Here is a 19,218-nt window from a genome sequence, read left to right as displayed (position 1 = left end):
TATAGTTGACAAAGTATTTGATAAATTAATAACTAAAAAATAATGGAAGACCTACTAAGGCAAAGAGTGATAGTTGGGTAAGGAAGAAAATTTCAAGATGAGTTTAAATATGAGTTTAGTGTCTTTGAAGATTAAAAAGAAGGCTAGTAAGCATGAAAACTCATGGCTATAGCTGAAAATGATATTGGAGGATCTTGGAAAATGGGGCCAGAAACTGAATATAAGATTAGATATTTTAGACTTCACATTAAAACCTGAAGAAAATGATAGATTTTCTCTAAGCCTGGAATGCTAAGATATAATTCTGGTTCTCATATATCACTCTAAAATGCTAGATGAAACACATTTTGAATTAAGATATGATGTAGATGAATAATGACAGTGCCGTATATTTGAGTTGATTAATTTTTTTTTTTTTTTTTTTTTTTTTTTTTTTTTTTTCGAGACAGGGTTTCTCTGTGTAGCTTTGCGCCTTTCCTGGAACTCACTTGGTAGCCCAGGCTGGCCTCGAACTCACAGAGATCCGCCTGGCTCTGCCTCCCGAGTGCTGGGATTAAAGGCGTGCGCCACCACCGCCCGGCTGATTAATTTTTAAAAAATATATTTGCATACATGCATGCACAGCATCACAGAAGTAAAGCTTTGTGTTTGGGCAGAAAATGAACAGAAATGAACTTGTTCTGGGAAGGATGAGACATGAATTCTGGTCCTCGTTCTGCATGTATTAGCCATTGCAAAAGTAAATTAAACTCGTCCATGAAAGGAAAACAAGAGTTAGATGAACTTTAAGGTCTCCTCTAATTCTACCAGTAGAGACAATTTAATTCTGCAGAAAGTATTATTGAGCCTGGAAATTTTAAAGGTCAATTAAGCATAATTCTCCAGGGAAATCTGCCACTAACACAAAGATTTTTTTTATAATAACAGAGAAGAGAAGTGTATTTTTAGAACATTATAACCAGTCTGAATTTTAAGACAAGTACTGCTTTACTAGTTCCTAAGATACAGAAAAAAGATTGGAAAGCACCAAAGCTTAAATATAAATTACTAAATATTTGTAATTATTACTAAGAAGGTCTTATAAGTTAATTTTGAATAAAGGAATAGCAGCAGTTATTTTTCAGAGAAAACATAACATATAAAACTATACAAATATGAAATGCACTTAAAATATAGCATTATCAGACAAAAAGAAGAAAAATGCCTCCTAATGGTTTTACACAGAAGAATCATGTCATGTCATGTTATCTATTGTTCTCTCCCAATGAAGATTAATTTACCTTGGGGGAAAATGTCAATATAAGTGCTTTAGTAATAATTAAATGAGAACATTCTGAGAGTCATCATTGACTCTTATATTAGGCTTCTCTAGAGCAACAAAATTTATAGAATATATATATATATATATATATATATATATATATATATATATATATATATATATCTTACAGGACAAACACAAACACACACACATACATACATACATATATGCTGTGGGATGTTCTGTATGCTGTGAATGTGTTGCTTTGATTGGTTGATAAATAAAATGCTGATTGGCCAGTAGCCAGGCAGGAAGTATAGGCGGGGTAAGCAGACAAGGAGAATTCTGGGAGAAACCAGCCCACCATCCAGGGAGCAGAATGTAATGGCACACAGGTAAAACCACGGAACACATGGCGACATATAGGTTAACAGAAATGGGCTGAGTTTAAATGTAAGAGCTAGTCAGTGGTAGGCCTGAGCTAATGGCTAAGCAGTTTTAATTAATAGAAGCCTCTGTGTGTTTACTTGGGTCTGAGTGGCTATGGAACTGTTGGGCTATGGTAGCCAGGCAGGATCAGAAAAACTTCAGCTACACACATATACAAACACACACACACACACACACACACACACACACACACACACACACACACATTTATTAGAATGGCTTACAGGTTGTGGTCCAACTAATCCAATAATGGCTACCAATGAGTGGAAGGTTCAAGAATCCAGTGACTTTTCATTCCACAGGGATGAATGTTTCATCTGGTCTTAAGTGAAAACTGGAATCCCAAAGAAGTAGTTTTTAATGCCAGTGAAGGAATGGACTTGCTAGAGGGAGTGAGAACAGCCAGGCAAATTAGACATGTTTCCTTCTTTTATATTCTTCATACAGGCTGCTAGCAGGTGTTGTCCAGATTAAAAGTAGATCTTCACACCTCAGAAGTCTGGATTAGAAGTATGTCTTCATTCTTCAAATGTTATAATTAAAAAAAAAAAAAAAAAAAAAAAAAAAACCTCATGGGCATGCCCAGTCATCCAGTCATTTGGGTTTTGGTTAGTTAAAATGTAGTCAAGTTGACAACCAAGAAGAGGAACCAAAGTTCTCATCTGTTTTTAACCCCCATGCCAAGTATCTTATTAAAGTAACTCCCTCATCTATAGTTATTATAAAGAAGTTTCCCTTATATTTATGTGTAGCAGGAATCTTAAATGGTCTAATTAATAAAATCAAACCCAGAGCCAGGTATTGGGGTGAATGATGGAAAATCAGAGAAGCAGAACAAGCCACAGCCACCTCACCTCGCCTCGCCAGTTCCTCAGCTGATCCTGTTTCCTCAGACTGGAAGCCTCTGTGTCCTCACTCAAATGGGTCTCAGCTGCTCAAAAGCCTGAAAGCTTAACCAGCCTAGTTCCTGCTTTTCATGCCTTATATATCTTTCTGCCTTCTGCCATCACTCCCTGGGATTAAAGGCTCACTTCTTGGGATTAAAGGTGTGAGTCACCATGCCTGGCTGTTTCCAGTGTGGCCTTGAACTCACAGAGATGCAGAGGGATTTCTACCTCTGGAATGCTAGGATTAAAGGCACGAGTGCCACCATTTTCTAGCTTCTGTATCTAGTGGCTGTTCTGTTCTCTGATCCCAGATAAGTTTATTAGGGTGCACAATATTTTGGGGAACACAATACCACCACATTTATGTTTTCTCAGACTATATTCCTTTTACATAATCTGCCAATATTTATTTTAAGTATATCATTTATGCAACTCTCTTAGCCACTGTGAAAGATGTATTGTCCTTTCGTTATCCTCTCTATGCCATGCAATGGCTCCCTTATATCGTTTGCTCCTTCTCTGACCACTGTCTCTTCTTTTCCCAATCTTGTGAGAACCATCACTAAGCTCTGCTCCATAAACAGACCATAGACAATGGCCAAAAAATTTGAATGTCATGAAGTGTCTTTGAAAATTAAGTGGTACATTTGTGGAGAGTTGATTTTGTTCTGAAATTTTAAAATAATCTAAAAATGTAAACATTCTTTCAGTAATCCTGAATATTTTTCTTCTCTAGTGGGACACTGTCTTTCTAATTAGAAAAATACAAATATTGGCTTAATATATGTCTAAAACTGCATGTACATGTTCTTGTCAAAATAGGAAAGAAATACTCATATCACTTGTAACTCTTAATTCATTCTGCAACAGTAACATTGCCTTAGCTGCTATTTATAACTTCTTTCTTCCACTGCACATTTTGCAACTTCAGCAAGCACCTGAGCAGGCCTTGGTTATATTCCTGAAGGAATGTATCATACATTCATTCCTCAAGGATCTTGGCTATTTTTCACCCTGCCTGGAGATTGAGTTGTTATTGTCCCCCATTGACTTTAATCACAAGACATAGTGATGCCAAGAGATGTCCTAAGGTCATCCTACACTCCAGACATCATTTACCTTTCCTTCATTGCGGAGAATCAACCCAATTTTCTCCTCAAAGGGAAACTTTAAAAATAGATTGGTCACTAAACAATCCTTATCTATATTAATAGATACCATTGTAAATATGCAGATAGCTTTGTGGATATTGCATGCACATGTTCTTATCTTCTGAATCAATCACCCCTCCTAACACTGTTGTTCTTTTCTTAGCCTGTTGGCTTAAAGGCATAAGTGTTTAATGTGGCTATAGGGAAATTTGAATTTCTAGTTCAGTGGAATGATTGTTGTCTCTTCTGGCAGGAGTGCTTTTCTCTTTCGAACTTAAACTTCTAGGTCAGCCAAACATAAGATTGTGGGGAAAAGAAGCAAATATTTCCCCAGTAGATCTATAAGGATGATAGTGAGTGAAAACCATTCACATTTTCACTCCTTGATTCCAGGACCTATAAATCCTGGCTATAGAAGAAACAATAGTACATATTGGTGCTTATTCAATCTATATAGTACTTTCCAGAGGACCCTGTAACAGCCCCCCCATGTTACTGTCACAAAGTTGGCATGGTTACTGTGTCTTTAAAAGGCATTTTCCACATTTCTATCAAGTCAACTGTTTCAGAAAGATGGAGAACATGGTAAGATCTGTGGATTCCTTGAGTATGAGCCCATTGTTACTGTGTAATGCCTGCATATTGTACAGAAAAGAAAGCCTTGTTCTTCTCTTCAGCCAACTTATCAAAGGGAATAGAAAAAGGGGAACAAAAAGTATTGGAACAGAACCAGAAATCTCAAACATTTGGGCAACATATTCAAGTAACTTGCTTGGGCCTTCAGGACCTAAGAAGCCTAATCATGTAGATACCAATTCCATTTGATATTGTATTGCTGCTGCACATCTTATTTAATGGCTTCGTGATCAGACTATCCACAACATAAGAAGTATCCTTCACAGGATTACGCCTTTAAACACTTGGTCCCCAATTGGTGGTACTATTTGGAGAGGTTGGAAAATACTGCCTTAATGGCCAGAGTTCTCTACCCTGGGGCAGGCTTTGAGAGTTTAAAGCCTTTTTCCACTTCTGTTTCACTCTCTCCCAGGTCTACAGTTAAATAATAAATAAGTAAACAAATAAATAAGTTGCAAATGGATAATAGGTTTTTAAAGGTTTGATTGTATACTGTTATAACCCATGATTTTTAAATAATAGGAACAATTTTAAAAAAATACATGGGTCACTGAATTATTCTTATTTGTAAGAATACATACAATTAAGTAAATATGCACTTATCTTTGGAGATATTTCATGCATATGTTCTTATCATTTAATATCTACTAGTTACAGTCTTAGGAAGATAAGTAAATATTATGTATATTATTTTATTTTTCTCTGGTAGTTTTGTCACTTATCTGTAGTACATTATTTTAGTAAAATTATATTAATCAAAATTGATCAGGCTAATGTCTTTTTGTATGTTGTGAATGTGTTGTTCTAATTGATTGATAAATAAAATGCTGATTGGCCAGTAGCCAGGCAGGAAGTATAGGCAGGACAAAGAGAGAGGAGAATTCTGGGAACGGGATGACTGAGTCAGAAGATACTACCAGCTGCTGCCAGGAGAAGCCAGATGTAAAGGCAGAACTGAAAAAAGGTACAAAGCCATGTGGCAAAACATAAATACAAATTATTGGTTAATTTAAGTGTAAGAGCTAATCAATAGTTAGCCTGAGCTAATGGTTGAACAGTTTTAATTAATATAAGCCTCTGTGTGTTTATATGGGTCTGAGTGGCTGCAGGACTGGCGGGTGAGAGAGATTTGTCCTGACCACTGGCAGGCTGGGACACAGGAAATCTTCTAGCTACAGGCTAATATAATCATTCAAATATATAATGAAGTTATTTGCAAAGTTACAAGGAAGTATGGCTATGGATAAAAGCTTTATTTACTCTGCTAATGATCAGTATTAAACTAACTCTTATCAAGTTACATAAATAGGTAAGTGTCTCCCTCAAACCTCATCAGGAAGTTTCTGTTAGCAACGGTGGTGAATGACATAGAGAGTCACAGCTGCTCCGTCAACATGGAGAGAACAAGTGTTCAGACACAATGGGACAGCTGCAGCACACACTTTATTCCAAATTTCAGGAAAAAAACTGAAGGAGAAGGGGCACAAAGACAGGAAGAGCCAAATAGTGACCACAAGGAAACAGTGCTTTCTGAATAAGATGAGGTACTTGTACATGTGAACTCCCAGGGGTCGTGACAGCATGCACAAGACCTGCACAAACTCAGGCTAGAAAAAAATCCCAGCATGGAAAGTGTAGATGGGTATGAAGCTCTTCCACTCCTAACTGAGGACTATTGGCAATGGGCAGCTTCCAGGAGGGGAGAGTTAAGGTTGCTTAAGGATGTTAACTCAGCTCTCACACTCTCCAGTAGATGGCACAATATCAAAGCGTGCATAGGCAGCACTAATTGGAGTCCATGTGTTTTAAAATTATGAGGACACTCAATTGGGTGAGTACAAAACAGGAGTGTATTTTAGAAGAGATGGGGGAGTGGAAAGGGATGAATACATTCAAAATGCAAAGTATATAAAATGGTTTTAAAATATCATTAACTGAGGCTGAGAATGGCCCTATGGTAAAGAACTCTTGAGGCTTGTGTAGAGGTCACAGGTTCAACACCCAGAATCTATACTGTGGCTCACTACCTTTCATAACTCCAGTTCCAGAGGACCCAATACCCTCTTTCGACCTCTGTGGGAACCACGCAGGCATGTAGTATATATACAAATATTCAAGCAAAAACGCGTATACCCACAAAATTAAAAAACTAAATGAAAAAGATCGTGAATTGTGAGCTTACATGTCTCGCACTGCTGCTGTTGTTGCACTGTTTGCTGTATATAACACTGTTTTCTGAGTCACAGAATACTGTTAAACCGGCCTGGGAGACGTTTCACTGACTATTTTGTTCAAAAACAGTTGTTTTCAAGTTATCTTGTGCCGTCTGTCCTCTGTGGAAAAGCTGCTTTTCTCCATCTACCTGAGTCCTCAGCAAACTCATTGGCCTGGGGGATGGTGCCCTCTGAATCCTAATAACCAATGACAGAGTCCTTCTTTCAACAAAGGAACCAGAAAGGCACGACTCTTGTTACTTTTTAATTAAGACATTCTTCTTAGATACGGGGCTTAAAATACAGCAGTCTTTGCTTCAGGAAAAAAAAAAATCCTCATCCTACCTGGTGGCTGCTTATTTCCTGTCTGCCCAGATTTTCCTGTAGAAGTTATGTGGCTGCAACACACTGTTAAGAGACGTTTGTTGTTGATGTGTTTCTTTGTCTCCAGGTGCAGGCTTTTCAGTGAACCTTTTTACTTGCTCAGTAGCTTGGGTTCCTGTCACTAACACTAGCTTAGTGAGCTACTACCAGAGGTTCATTGCTCCACCAATCGGTCCTCCAGTTATGAAAAATACACACCCTATATGTTTCTGGAAGACAGTTATTCGCTAACCAGGAAACTGCCATTCCTCTAATTAAAAGAGATAATTAGATTTCATAGGAACCTCCATTTTAATTATTTCAGAAATCTGATAGCACACACATCAATATGTTTACTAAAATGTATATATTAATTTTAACTTTCTTGTAATTTTCATATAAAATATTCATAGTGTTATAGTCAACGTTTGATAAATTAAAAATGTTTATTTTCAAGATTTGGGGCTCACAAATATTTTCCTACACTTCTTCATGAAAAATTTGACTAGGAATTGGGATTCTCGACTCCACTACACAGGAATAACCAGAGTGACTTTTACTGTTGTCTTCTACTGACTCCAACATAGAGGGAAGCCCTCCTTCTATTAAAGCGGTGGTAAGAAAAAAAGCTCAGTGGTTTGGTTTGCAGATCTCCACTAAGTTAATTGGTCCTCTGTGCTATGCACACTCTTCTACTGACAGAAAATGCCATCCATCTTTCTGTATGTTCCCTTTTATTCTAAGGCAGAATGTCTTCCTTTCAGTATCCCTCTTGGACCCTGACAACCATTACTTAAAACATTGACATCTTTCTTCCAAAACAAAATAAGGCAACAACTGCCTCACTCTGTTTAGAACCTCCCCATTCCATGAACAAATACTCTGGAACTTCCAAATGTCAGCCTTCACTTAAATTTATTTGCTTTGGTTCATAGCTCAAAAGAAATTCTAAAACAAATCACCAATTTATTGGAGTTCAACATATGAATTTTTTATAAAATATACATGGTTATTCTGGATGATAAATCAATTCAGATAACTGGATTAATTTCCTTTCCTAGGTTGTTCCAACTGGCAAAAGATGCACACTTTCATTACAAAGAAATCCAGCCCTGTGGACTGATCAACTTCTAGATTCTTTGATAGCCATTGTTAGACTAGCTGGACAATAGCGTGCAAGCCACAGTAACAAATATATTTATATCCTATATTGTATACCCCATACTGCATATTGTATATTGAATATATACAATATGAATATATAAACAAATGTTCATATATATATATATACACACACACACACACACACACACACACACACATTAACCAATAATATAATCTCTTTATCTTTACTTAACTAGCTCTGTCAATAATTTAATGCCTAGTCCTGAAAATATTCCAGACTGTAAACAAACCTTTTTAAAGCTCCAAAGTCTGTCTCACAGTTTTTAAAGTTTAGCCTAGTAAATATCTTAGAATACATTTCAGCAAACTGTGGTGAAGAATTACAGCCCTGCTGGCAAAACTAACCACAAGGTAATGGGAAATAACATTAGACTTGTTTCTTAGTATCAGGGGTCTATTGTTTCATGTGAGACATTCCTGCCTGCCATGTGGGATCTGCATTACTCCTTTAAAATATTATATCTACCTTGAAGTATAATAATTAATGCACACTGGTGTCAAGTTAAATGATACGATGTCCTCATTATCCTTATGTCTTTCTTACAGGGAATGCAACTTTTTATGAAAAATAATTCAACCAGTTTTAAATATGAATTTTTTAGACAGGTTATCACAAACAAGTGCATAACCTTGGTTTCTATTTTTTCTAGTGAAAAGGAAATTGTACTATAGTAAACATGTTTTGCTGGACATATATAAAACAGGTACCTATGACTAAAACAGAAGGGAAACGGGAAAGTAAAACAAATGTTTCTCCAGAACAGCCATAGATTTCAATAGGAAAGTTCTTTTGTTGTTGTTGCTTAAATTGTAAATGCATGCCTCTGCTTCAAGGTCTGTTGAAAAGAGTAAAACTGATTTTTTTTTGTTTATAACTGATGGAGATATATATTCCAGTCTCTTAAATGAGACTGCAATTATAGAGAAACCAACTTGTGCTAAATGTAATAACTACAGAATATGCCTTGCTATTCTGATTATATTTCTTCAATGACGGTGATGGGTTTTTAGTTAAATATTTCCATTTAATTTATTCATTACTTATTTGTTGTTCCTATATTACCACATTTTTGTGATGGTTGTATATTTCTATATATAGTTCTTTTCCTCCTTATAGCATGTATTTCTTTAAATTTGTATTTATTTATATTGAGTGGATTGGAACTACATGGATCCATGTCATATCACACATGTAGGAGTCAGAGGGCAGCTTGTGGAAGGCAGTTCCTGATCAAACCTGGGTCATCAGATGCTTTACCTTATGAGCCATCTTGCCATCCTAACACAAATATCAAAAGGAGATAATATGCATTTTGAAAGGTCACTGCTCATTTTCTATTTAATCTCAACTCTGTCGTCTTGGTGCTTTGAATGAATACCTAAATCCTACTGTATCATTTTAACCACTGTTGGTCTGCCTTCCCAGAGACTTTTCACTTTGCTGCCTAATTCTTTTTCCCTGCTCCTCCTGTGTAGAAATTAAAGTCTTTCCTTGACACTCTCCTGAAGTGTGAATCTATTTAGTCTTAACAACAAAAACCTGGAATCAGATCTTAGGGTGAAAGCTGAAAGATCAGAGAAGCAAAGAAGCAGCCACAGTCACTTCTTACTTCTCCAAATCCTCTGACTGAATAGGGCTGAGCTCCTGTCTCCACAAGCTTCACATTCCTGTCTCCACCTCACAAGTGCTGAGATTTTTTTCCTTTATTATTATTATTATTATTAAGAACTTTTCTATTCATTTTACATACCAACCACAGACCCCCCCCCTCCCACTCACCAGCCTTCCCCACAACTCCCTCCTCCAATTCCCACCTCCTCCAAGGCAAAGTCTCCCATGGGGAGTCAGCAGATCCTGGTACATTCAGTTGAGGCAGGTCCCAGCCCCTCCCCCTGTACCAAGGCTGAGCAAGGTGTCACACCTTAGGCACTGGGCTCCAAAAAGCCCGCTCATGCACCAGGGACAGATACCAATCCCCCTAACCAGTTCAAGCTAAACAACTGTCTTGCGTATCCAGAGGGCCTAGTCCAGTCCCATGGAGGCTCCACAGCTATTGGTACACTGTACATGGGTTTCCACTTGTGTGGCTGGTAGTCTCTGTACGTTTTCCCCTCATGATCTCAGTGTCCCTTGCTTATAGAATCCTGCTGAGCTTAAAGTCCTGAGCCTCCAGTTGCTGGGATTAAAGGCTTGTGCCACCACTGCCTGGCCTCTGTGGTTAACCAGTGCCTAGCTCTGCTCTCTAATCTCTAGGCATACTTTATTTGTCAGAACATAAACAAAATATCACACAACACTCTCCTCCTCCAATGGTTTAGTTTCTCTTAAGGTCATCTCACAAGTTAAAGGGAATTCTTGACTCAGAATCTGGTGTGCTGAGTAGGGCATAAAATTTGTTAAGTATTAGCAACTGCAATGTAGATGATAATATCCATTGTATTTGTATTTTGCTTTCATTTCTTTAAAGTTAGCATACTTATTTGGACTAGAATTTTGTTGGGTAATTTTGTCTCCCCTTAGCTTCTGTTTCATTTTTGACTCTTTTTTTTTAAGTTAAACTAGAGATACCTGCATTACAAAGAGTATGTTGTTAAAGATGAAAACATTTTTATAATTACTGTGAATTCATCACAATTTTATCACAGTTCTCTGTGACTAAAACTCATTCATACCCAAACATACCTTGTGTTTTTTCTGCTGTTTCCCAAGTGAATAATATTATTTCCACCTGTAGGTTCTGCACAATGGAAATTCTATAAGACCCAATTCAAATGTAATTTCCCCTTAATGTTAGACCAATTATAGTTAATGACATCTGGGATTAAGTAATTCTAAATGCTTCTGAAGCAGTCTGTCCATTGTTTGTATTCAACAGACTGTACATTCATCTTCTGCCTTTAATATCTTATTCATACTCCTGTTAAACACACTCAAATGCATGTTTGTATTCACACTCACACACACCCCTCTGCAAAATACCCTCATGAATCTGAAAAAATCATAATAACTATTATTTTCTTAGAGAAAATTTATTCCATTTATCCAGACAATCACATTTTCTAAAATGGAAACAAATGGGAGAATAGTGTGGTGTAAATTATCACTTGATATATTTTTACTACATAAGGTGAAATGTTTCTCCTATTCTCTTGATATTTCTAAAACAAAATTGAATTATTAACTAAATTGACTTTTTCCCATTAAACTCTCCTTTTAAAATCAGTTTGAAAAAGACATAAAATCTGATAATATTTAAACAAATCCCATATCTACTATGACATAGAACAGTTACATTCAATTAATTATTTCATTACACAAATTATGGCATTATGAAGGCATCAATTACATGATGATTTATTTATATACAATGAATTGTGTAAGTGATATAAAAAGAAATTTGTTCATTGCCACTTACAGCACAGCTGTTTTTGAAAATTCCCTGAATGAAGTGATGAGGCATGAAGAAGTGACAGATACCCAAAAGTATGTACAGAAATGTTGGAAGGGGAAGAGCTAGCTAGTCTTGGGAGGAGTATCTGCAAGGGAGCAGTCTCAGGTTTTAGGCATCCTAGTGGAAGAAGCTGTAATTTCTAATTTTTGCACACATTTTTCAGTTGATTTTTGGTCAACACTCATCCTTGGTCCAAGGGAAGGCTTTGCATTATCAGGAGGAAGGCTGTCAATTCCCATGGGTCTGATGCCTTGGGGTCTTAACTAGACACATTCATTCAAGACCTTGTGTGCTCTTCACACATTGACTTAGGACTTTCTCCATCCCCATGTATGCCCTTTCTTGCTTATTAGATGTTTGTAATGAATCTTCACTTGAAAACAAGTAAAATCCTCTTCCTGCTCCTGCCTTTCTCAAAGCAGTACTACAAAAAGCAGCCACCACAGGCCTCAACTCCCACCAAAAGGAAGTGCTAGAGCCATTTCCCTGAGATGGTATGGGTAGAAATCCCACACAAAAAGAATCCCCACCCAGGAGGGTGCCCGACTCCAAGGTCCTTGACCCTTGAGGGAAGTCACCACAGCTGAGGGGCGCAGGGTCTGAAGATTTAGTAATTGTCAATAATACACATTTACTCAGGTCCATCCACTCCTTATGAATTTCTCACTGCTTCCTCAGCCCTCCTCCTTTCATGAGATAGGAAGTTCAGACTAATAAGTCCAAACAAGGATACCCAGACAGGACTAATAAACTATGGAAAGGAAAGTCTGATGATTTCTGCCAATGGTGTTCCAAAACAAACACACACCGAACTATTATGCTCCCAGAATTTAAGACTCTGACCTGAATAAACACATATACTTAACTATCAGAGTCTTGTTAGATAATGTAGCAAAAGGCATTACCATAGACAATAATGTATTGCTATTCATAGAGGGGCAAAGGTACTTGCCACCAAGCTTCAGGATCTGAGTTTCATTCTCAGAATCCATGGAGCAGAAGGAAAGAACTGATTCCCAAAATTTGTCCTCTGACCTCCATAGGTCCAGGGTGGCATGTCTTTGTGCATATGCACATTTATACACATATAAGTGTACACACACACACACACACACACACACACACACACACACACCAGGTATAAATAAATAAATAAACAATAAGAAAATAATTCTTAATATAGCTGTGTTAGTTCACTTGAAACTTTGTTTTATATCATTATCAAAAATAAAATTCCAATTCAGTTAGCTCTCATGCCTATTTCTCATCACCTACTTTGGAGCAGTTCCTAATTAACACATTTATTGTATCATGGACTATCTGGTGCTTTATTACAGAAGCCAATTTTTTTTTACAAGTAACAAAATACTAATATAACTATTGAGAAAAAAGATGACTTAAAAGAGAATAACAATTTCAATTCTATTCATGCTACAAGGCACATAACCATGTAAGCACATTATAGCTCTATATCAAGTCCAGAAAAATATTTTTAAATGTTGAAATAATGAGAGCAGTTATCTAACTTGAATTGTTTCTCAGCATCTACTGTGTCATATTTTTCTCTGCTCCTATGTTGACAGCAATCAATAACTCAATATTTTCAAAAACAGGAATATTGGTTTTCTAGAAGGAGTTACCACAAATAAATACACAGTGTGAACTTTGGTGAAGTTCCATGTAACCGTAACTTTTTCTTGTGATTTTTAGCCTCTTAGGACCTTCCTTCATATTACTATGGTTTTCAGCAGGATGCAGACACCTTCCCAAGGGGATCTGAACCTATGTGTTCTTTACAGTGAAGGTTTATTTCACAGTTCTCCCAATATCTAGCACCTCTCACTAAACAAAATGAAACATTCTTTTTATTTAAATAGTTGTTTTCAATTTTTAAGATTCAAATGTAATTATGTCGTTCTTCCCCTTTCCATTTCTTCCCTCCAAACTCTGTCATGTACTCTATTCTCTCTTTCATATGCATGGCCTCTTTTTATTTCACTGCTTATACATTTTATATATATACATATCTATCTATCTATCTATCTATCTATCTATCTATCTATCTATCTATCTATCTATATGCATATCTATCTATCTATCTATCTATCTATCTATCTATCTATCTATCTATATGCATATCTAGATATGCATATAGATAGTTAGATGTATATATATACAATCTACTTACTCCGTATCATGTTACTTGTATGTAGATGTTTTGGGGCTGATTATTTGGTATTTATAGCAAATTTGGTTTGTTCTTCTCTGGAGAAGACTAATTTTCCTGCTCTCATCATTAATTTCCTATAGTTCTTTATCTGCGATTGAGACCTGAGGAGCTTTCCTCCTTCCATGTAAACATTGATTATTGCATACTAACTGGATGATATTTTGTATATATACATATATGAAATCCAGTAGAAAGAATACTAATATGTAACAATGAAAAAAATAATCATTGGATTAAAATAAAAATATTGAGCAAGACACTTTTCAGTAAATGTTAATTTGGAGTAACTTTTCAATGGCAAAAATTCTATCATAGCAGTGAAATTAAAAACTTTTTATATTGCTGGGCGGTGGTGGCGCACGCCTTTAATCCCAGCACTCGGGAGGTAGAGCCAGGTGGATCTCTGTGAGTTTGAGGCCAGCCTGGGCTACCAAGTGAGTTCCAGGAAAGGCGCAAAGCTACACAGAGAAACCCTGTCTCAAAAAATTAAAAAAAAAAAAAAAAAAAAAATCAACTTTTTATATTTAACTCAGTGATGCCTCATGAGCACACTGATGCTGTGGATATTGCTCTGTATGCTGTGAATGTGTTACTCTGATTGGTTAATAAATAAAGTGCTGGTTGTCCGGTAGCCAGACAGGAAATATAGGTGGGACAAAGAGATAAGAGAATTCGGGAAACAGGAAGGCTGAGTCAGGAGTCGCCAGTCAGACACAGAGGAAGCAAGATGTAAAGATACCAGTAAGCCATGAGCCATGTGGCAAGGTATAGATTTATAGAAATGGGTTAATTTAAGATGTAAGATCTAGCTAGCAAGAAGTCTGAGCCATTAAGCCGTACAGTTTTCATGAATATAAGCTTCTGTGTGTTTATTTGGGTCTGAGTGGCTGCAGGCCTGAGCAGGACTGGAAAAAACTCCAGCTACACACTGATTTTATTTTTCTATATCACATCAACATGTAACAGTATATATAATAATATATTGTTATATATTAATATTACAGAGTGCTGTAAGAGTACTAATCCCTATAGAACTCGGAGATATTTATGTCCAAGTGCTTGGAAGCTTTGAATATGTGCTGTCACTTGGCAAGGGAAATGGACTTTTACAGATGTACTGAAGATATCATTCAGTTTAATGCAAATTAGGAAATCTGTGTAATATGAAGGTGGGACACATGTACTCATAAATATCCTTCAGAAAAGAAGAAAGATGGGAGGAAAGAAGAGTTTTCTGTTGAGGGGTGTTTGGAGATGCTGTACCTGTCTTCAGAGATATAGGAAGGGACATGAAATGCCTCTGGAAGTTGAAAGAACATGACCACTGGCCCTCTCCTACAAGCTCCAACCAGAGTACCACCCTGCCAACAGTTTGTCATTAACCTAGTGAGGCTCATTGTGTTATGCATAGTAAAATAATGAACCAGTGTTGCTTGCAACCACTAAACTTGAGCCAATTTTGACAGCAGCCACAGAAAACTAATTCACTGAGTCCCAACCTTGTTCAGATTGACCTACTTTTATACAAGGCTCTTCCTGTTCCAAAAGTGCACTGCATAATACATGCTAAGGAAACATTCTGGTAGCCATCCCCAGAGGTATATAGTTTTCTAGCCCTGTTTTAAAAGCCATACTCAAATAAACACCTACATTTATTCTGACTTGAATCTGTTATTGATTTTTCTTAAATAAGTGTTAATTAACAAGATCAAAGGACAAATAAACCACAAGTAAATTAAGAAAAACTTGTTTCTTGATCTTGCTTCAATTCATATATAAAAATCAATCAGGGGCAAAAATATTAAATAATTTCAGTATAAATTTAGATTAGGATGCATATTTCCTCAACTATATATCAGTGGAAGAATTTAAAATATATTTCATTTTCTTATTGAACTAATTTTACTCTTTTAAACTGTATTAACAAATTAATAGGCTTATTAACAAATTAATTAAATAAATTTTGAAACTATGAAACTAGAAAGTTAAACGTTCCCCAAGTATTCATAGTTTTTGTGTGGCTATTTGCTTCAAAGTACATCCTCTTCTTTAGGAAGGAGGCAAGCCCATAAGACTCAGGAAGGTAAATAGTTATAGAAGGCTTAAGTAGCTCACTCAATTACAAGGCCCAAGAGCTTAAAGTTTACAAGATTCACAAGGTCCCTTTCTAGAGTTACACATGCCTGATCGTTGCTGGGAAAGATGGAACTCTTGTATAGAGGTACTTGCACATTGGACAGATAGCTCCTGGGATGCAGCTTTTATGAGTCTCTATTTATACTGGAGCAGGCTTTTCAGCTGCCTCAGAGCACAGTTACTGTTCCGGTAAGAAAACCTTCATCAAAGCTCTTGTATGTGACCTTATGAAACTCAGATATTCCCCAAAGGTAGACGTGATGGATGTATGAATGAGAAAAGACACAGAATAGTGTTATTTGGAATTTCGATGCATTATTAATTTAAAATACTTTCATATCAAGTTTTCTACCTGTATTACCAACGCAAAAAACAATTAAACATGAAAACACTGCATCTATTCAGATCAAATATGAACGTGCGCAAGAACAATTAGAATGTAGCAAATGAATGGCCCAGGAAATAAAATTACCCAATTTAGGGAAATGGGTTGAATTGTACAATATTCAATTAATTGAGCTAACCTAGAATCAAGAAGACAAATACCATATATTATCTTTATATGCAATCTAACTTCTAGTTTTTGTATACCAGTATTTATTTTGGAGTTAGTGAATGTAGACAGATACTAGGAAACTGGAAAGGGATCCAGCACAGGAGAAAAAAGAAAGATTTTAAGGAAGAGACAGAGGAAGTGTTTATAGACTACATATGAGACAAAAATGGGATGCAGAACATTGGGGGATGAAAGAATTTCAGAGGTGATTGAGGACAGGGAGGCAATACAGGAGGAAGGACCACTGGTTGTTTGTCAAAATTAAGCTTTTAAAATGATGGCATAAGGAAATCAGCAACCTTTCATGCCCAAAGACACCTTCAACAAAATGCTAATCATGTGGGTATGTTATCTCTTTCCAATACAATTAAGTGGAAATTTTCTGAATTTAGAAGCCAGTAGGTGCAGTAGGTACATGTTGGAAAGCACAAAAGTTTAAATGGAGGGTTTTGTTGTTGTTGTTTGTTCTTAAAGAAGGGAACTTGGCAAATGTCCAGTTTGGCCCTTCCAGGAAAATTATTTGACTATATCTTTACCTTACATGTTGTGATTTTTCCATCTAAATTAAAAATTAAATTTTACTGTATCAAATAGACCACAGATGAACTTCATGATAAACACAGGTGGGAAAATTCCCTGATTTGGAGTTGAAATGGAGAATTGGAATGAAGAGAAAGCATTCTAACTTTTTTTTTCCTATTGGCCTTTGCATTATTTGTGATCAGTGCTCTCCAAAAGTAAGTGAATTTTTGTTTTGCACTTTGCGTTGTGTGTAAACACAAGCAGCAGATGTCCAGGCTAATTCATAGGAGAGTGTTTGACCTATTCACAAAAAAATTCAAGAACATTTCAGCACAAACAAAATACCCTCTTGCTGCCTTTTCAAGTAATCCAGGAGAGCTAAAGTCCCATGACATGACATTTCCAATCAAGTGCTGCTTTTAAGTTATCAAATTGAATGATAGCTACATTAACTGGGGCCTAAATTAATTCATATTGTCATTTTGATTATTGTTTCCTGATGATCAGTAAAAATGAACAGTTTTAGTGTGTTTATTATCTATTTTCATTTTTTTTTTCTGAGGGGTGTATCCTTCCTTCTTTATACCATTTTTGAGCTAGGTAATTTGATTTTTGAAATTCATGTTTTTGAGTACCATATTTTATTCTAGATGGTAATATTTTGTTAGAAGCAGCATATGTTAACCTTTTCTCCCATCCATAGGTTACCTTTCAATTTTGTTCTCCCTCTAAAAGTTCTAAAAGAAGCTTCTCTGATTCCCAAGAATCTCATTTGTGTATATTTTCAATTTGGCTGTGTTTTGTGTTCCAAAAGAAACACACAGCAAAGCAAGCAAACAAAGACAATAAAAAAATCTGTTCCCTGCACTAGTACCTTGAAGTTCTTCCCAACTTGCTTTCTTACAATGATTTTATAGTTTGAGGCTTGAGATTTAAGTCTTGGTTTGATTTTTGCATGTATATGCATAAAGAAAGATATCTGCTCATATTCCAAATCTGCATATCCAACATGGCTTATATCTTGGGGGTAACCAAGAGCTGTCAATTTGACTTAAGGCCCATTTACTAGGAGGGAGAACGTACTTGGAGCTTTGAATATTTAAGGCTCATCAGGTCATAGGTTTAGAGGAGAATTGATGAATGCCACTTTCCTAAATCAGTGTAACTTATTACTGAATTCTTATATCTGAAGATAAATGTAGCTCTCATCCCTCATCAAAGAACCTATGAATAGACTCTTCCTTTCTACAAACAGATAATCTGAAAACTTTTTAAATAATGTGAACATTTTTCTTTTTTTGCAGAAGATGGCATTACAGCAAGCCACAACTGGCCAAAATGAAGAAAAGAACTGACTGTGGGGTGTGCAGCCAGAATTGATGCATTTACAAGGCAATCTCTACAACTGAAGCTCAGAGGACATCATGGAAGAAAGGGCAGAAAGATGCAAGAGTCAGAATGCCTTCTGGGAGATTGTGTTTTCTAAGTATTCCAGGGAAGCCACACTCATAACAATATGCCTACATAACACACAACACACTCATAACAATAATGCCTAGGGATGCATTATTATTGGCATTCAATGACTTGAAGAGGGTATTTTTTCTTTTCTTTTTTTTTTCTTCACTAGAGCTTTTTAAAGAAATTTACAATATTAAGTAATCCATCTTGTTCACAGATGTGCTGTGGTGGTTATGTTAACAAAGGACAGAATGAGCATATTAAGTAAAATGGTTAAAAGTCCTAGGATTTGGGGGAGTTTCCAGTAAACACTGAATTAGCTGTGACTAAGACAAGTATTTTAAGGTATTAAAATATCCATCAACTTCTCCTACCTGATTTCTATGTTGCACATCCTTTCCCAATGTGGTACCATTTCACCTACCTTGAAAATAATTTGCTTATCATGGCCAACTTAATTCCTTCCTTCTGTTTTACATTTTAGATAACTTTTTGCAACTTGTATGCTAGTAATCCGCCCTCACCTTGTACTTCAATGTTAGAGAAATTGCCTCTTTCCATAAATCTCCTGAGTCAATCTGTGTTAGCTTTAAATCTTTTCTTCTGTAGCTTTCCCCTTTCTTTCAGCTTTTGCAAGGTGTAAAGACTCTGTTTGGCTTGTAGTAAACTGAGGAATGACGTGGCTACTTTAATCTTCGGCCCATTCCACTATCTT

This window comes from Peromyscus eremicus, chromosome 6, assembly GCF_949786415.1.
Source record: "Peromyscus eremicus chromosome 6, PerEre_H2_v1, whole genome shotgun sequence".
In the NCBI taxonomy this organism is placed as follows: domain Eukaryota; kingdom Metazoa; phylum Chordata; class Mammalia; order Rodentia; family Cricetidae; genus Peromyscus; species Peromyscus eremicus.
Note: the sequence above shows the minus strand (reverse complement) of the source record.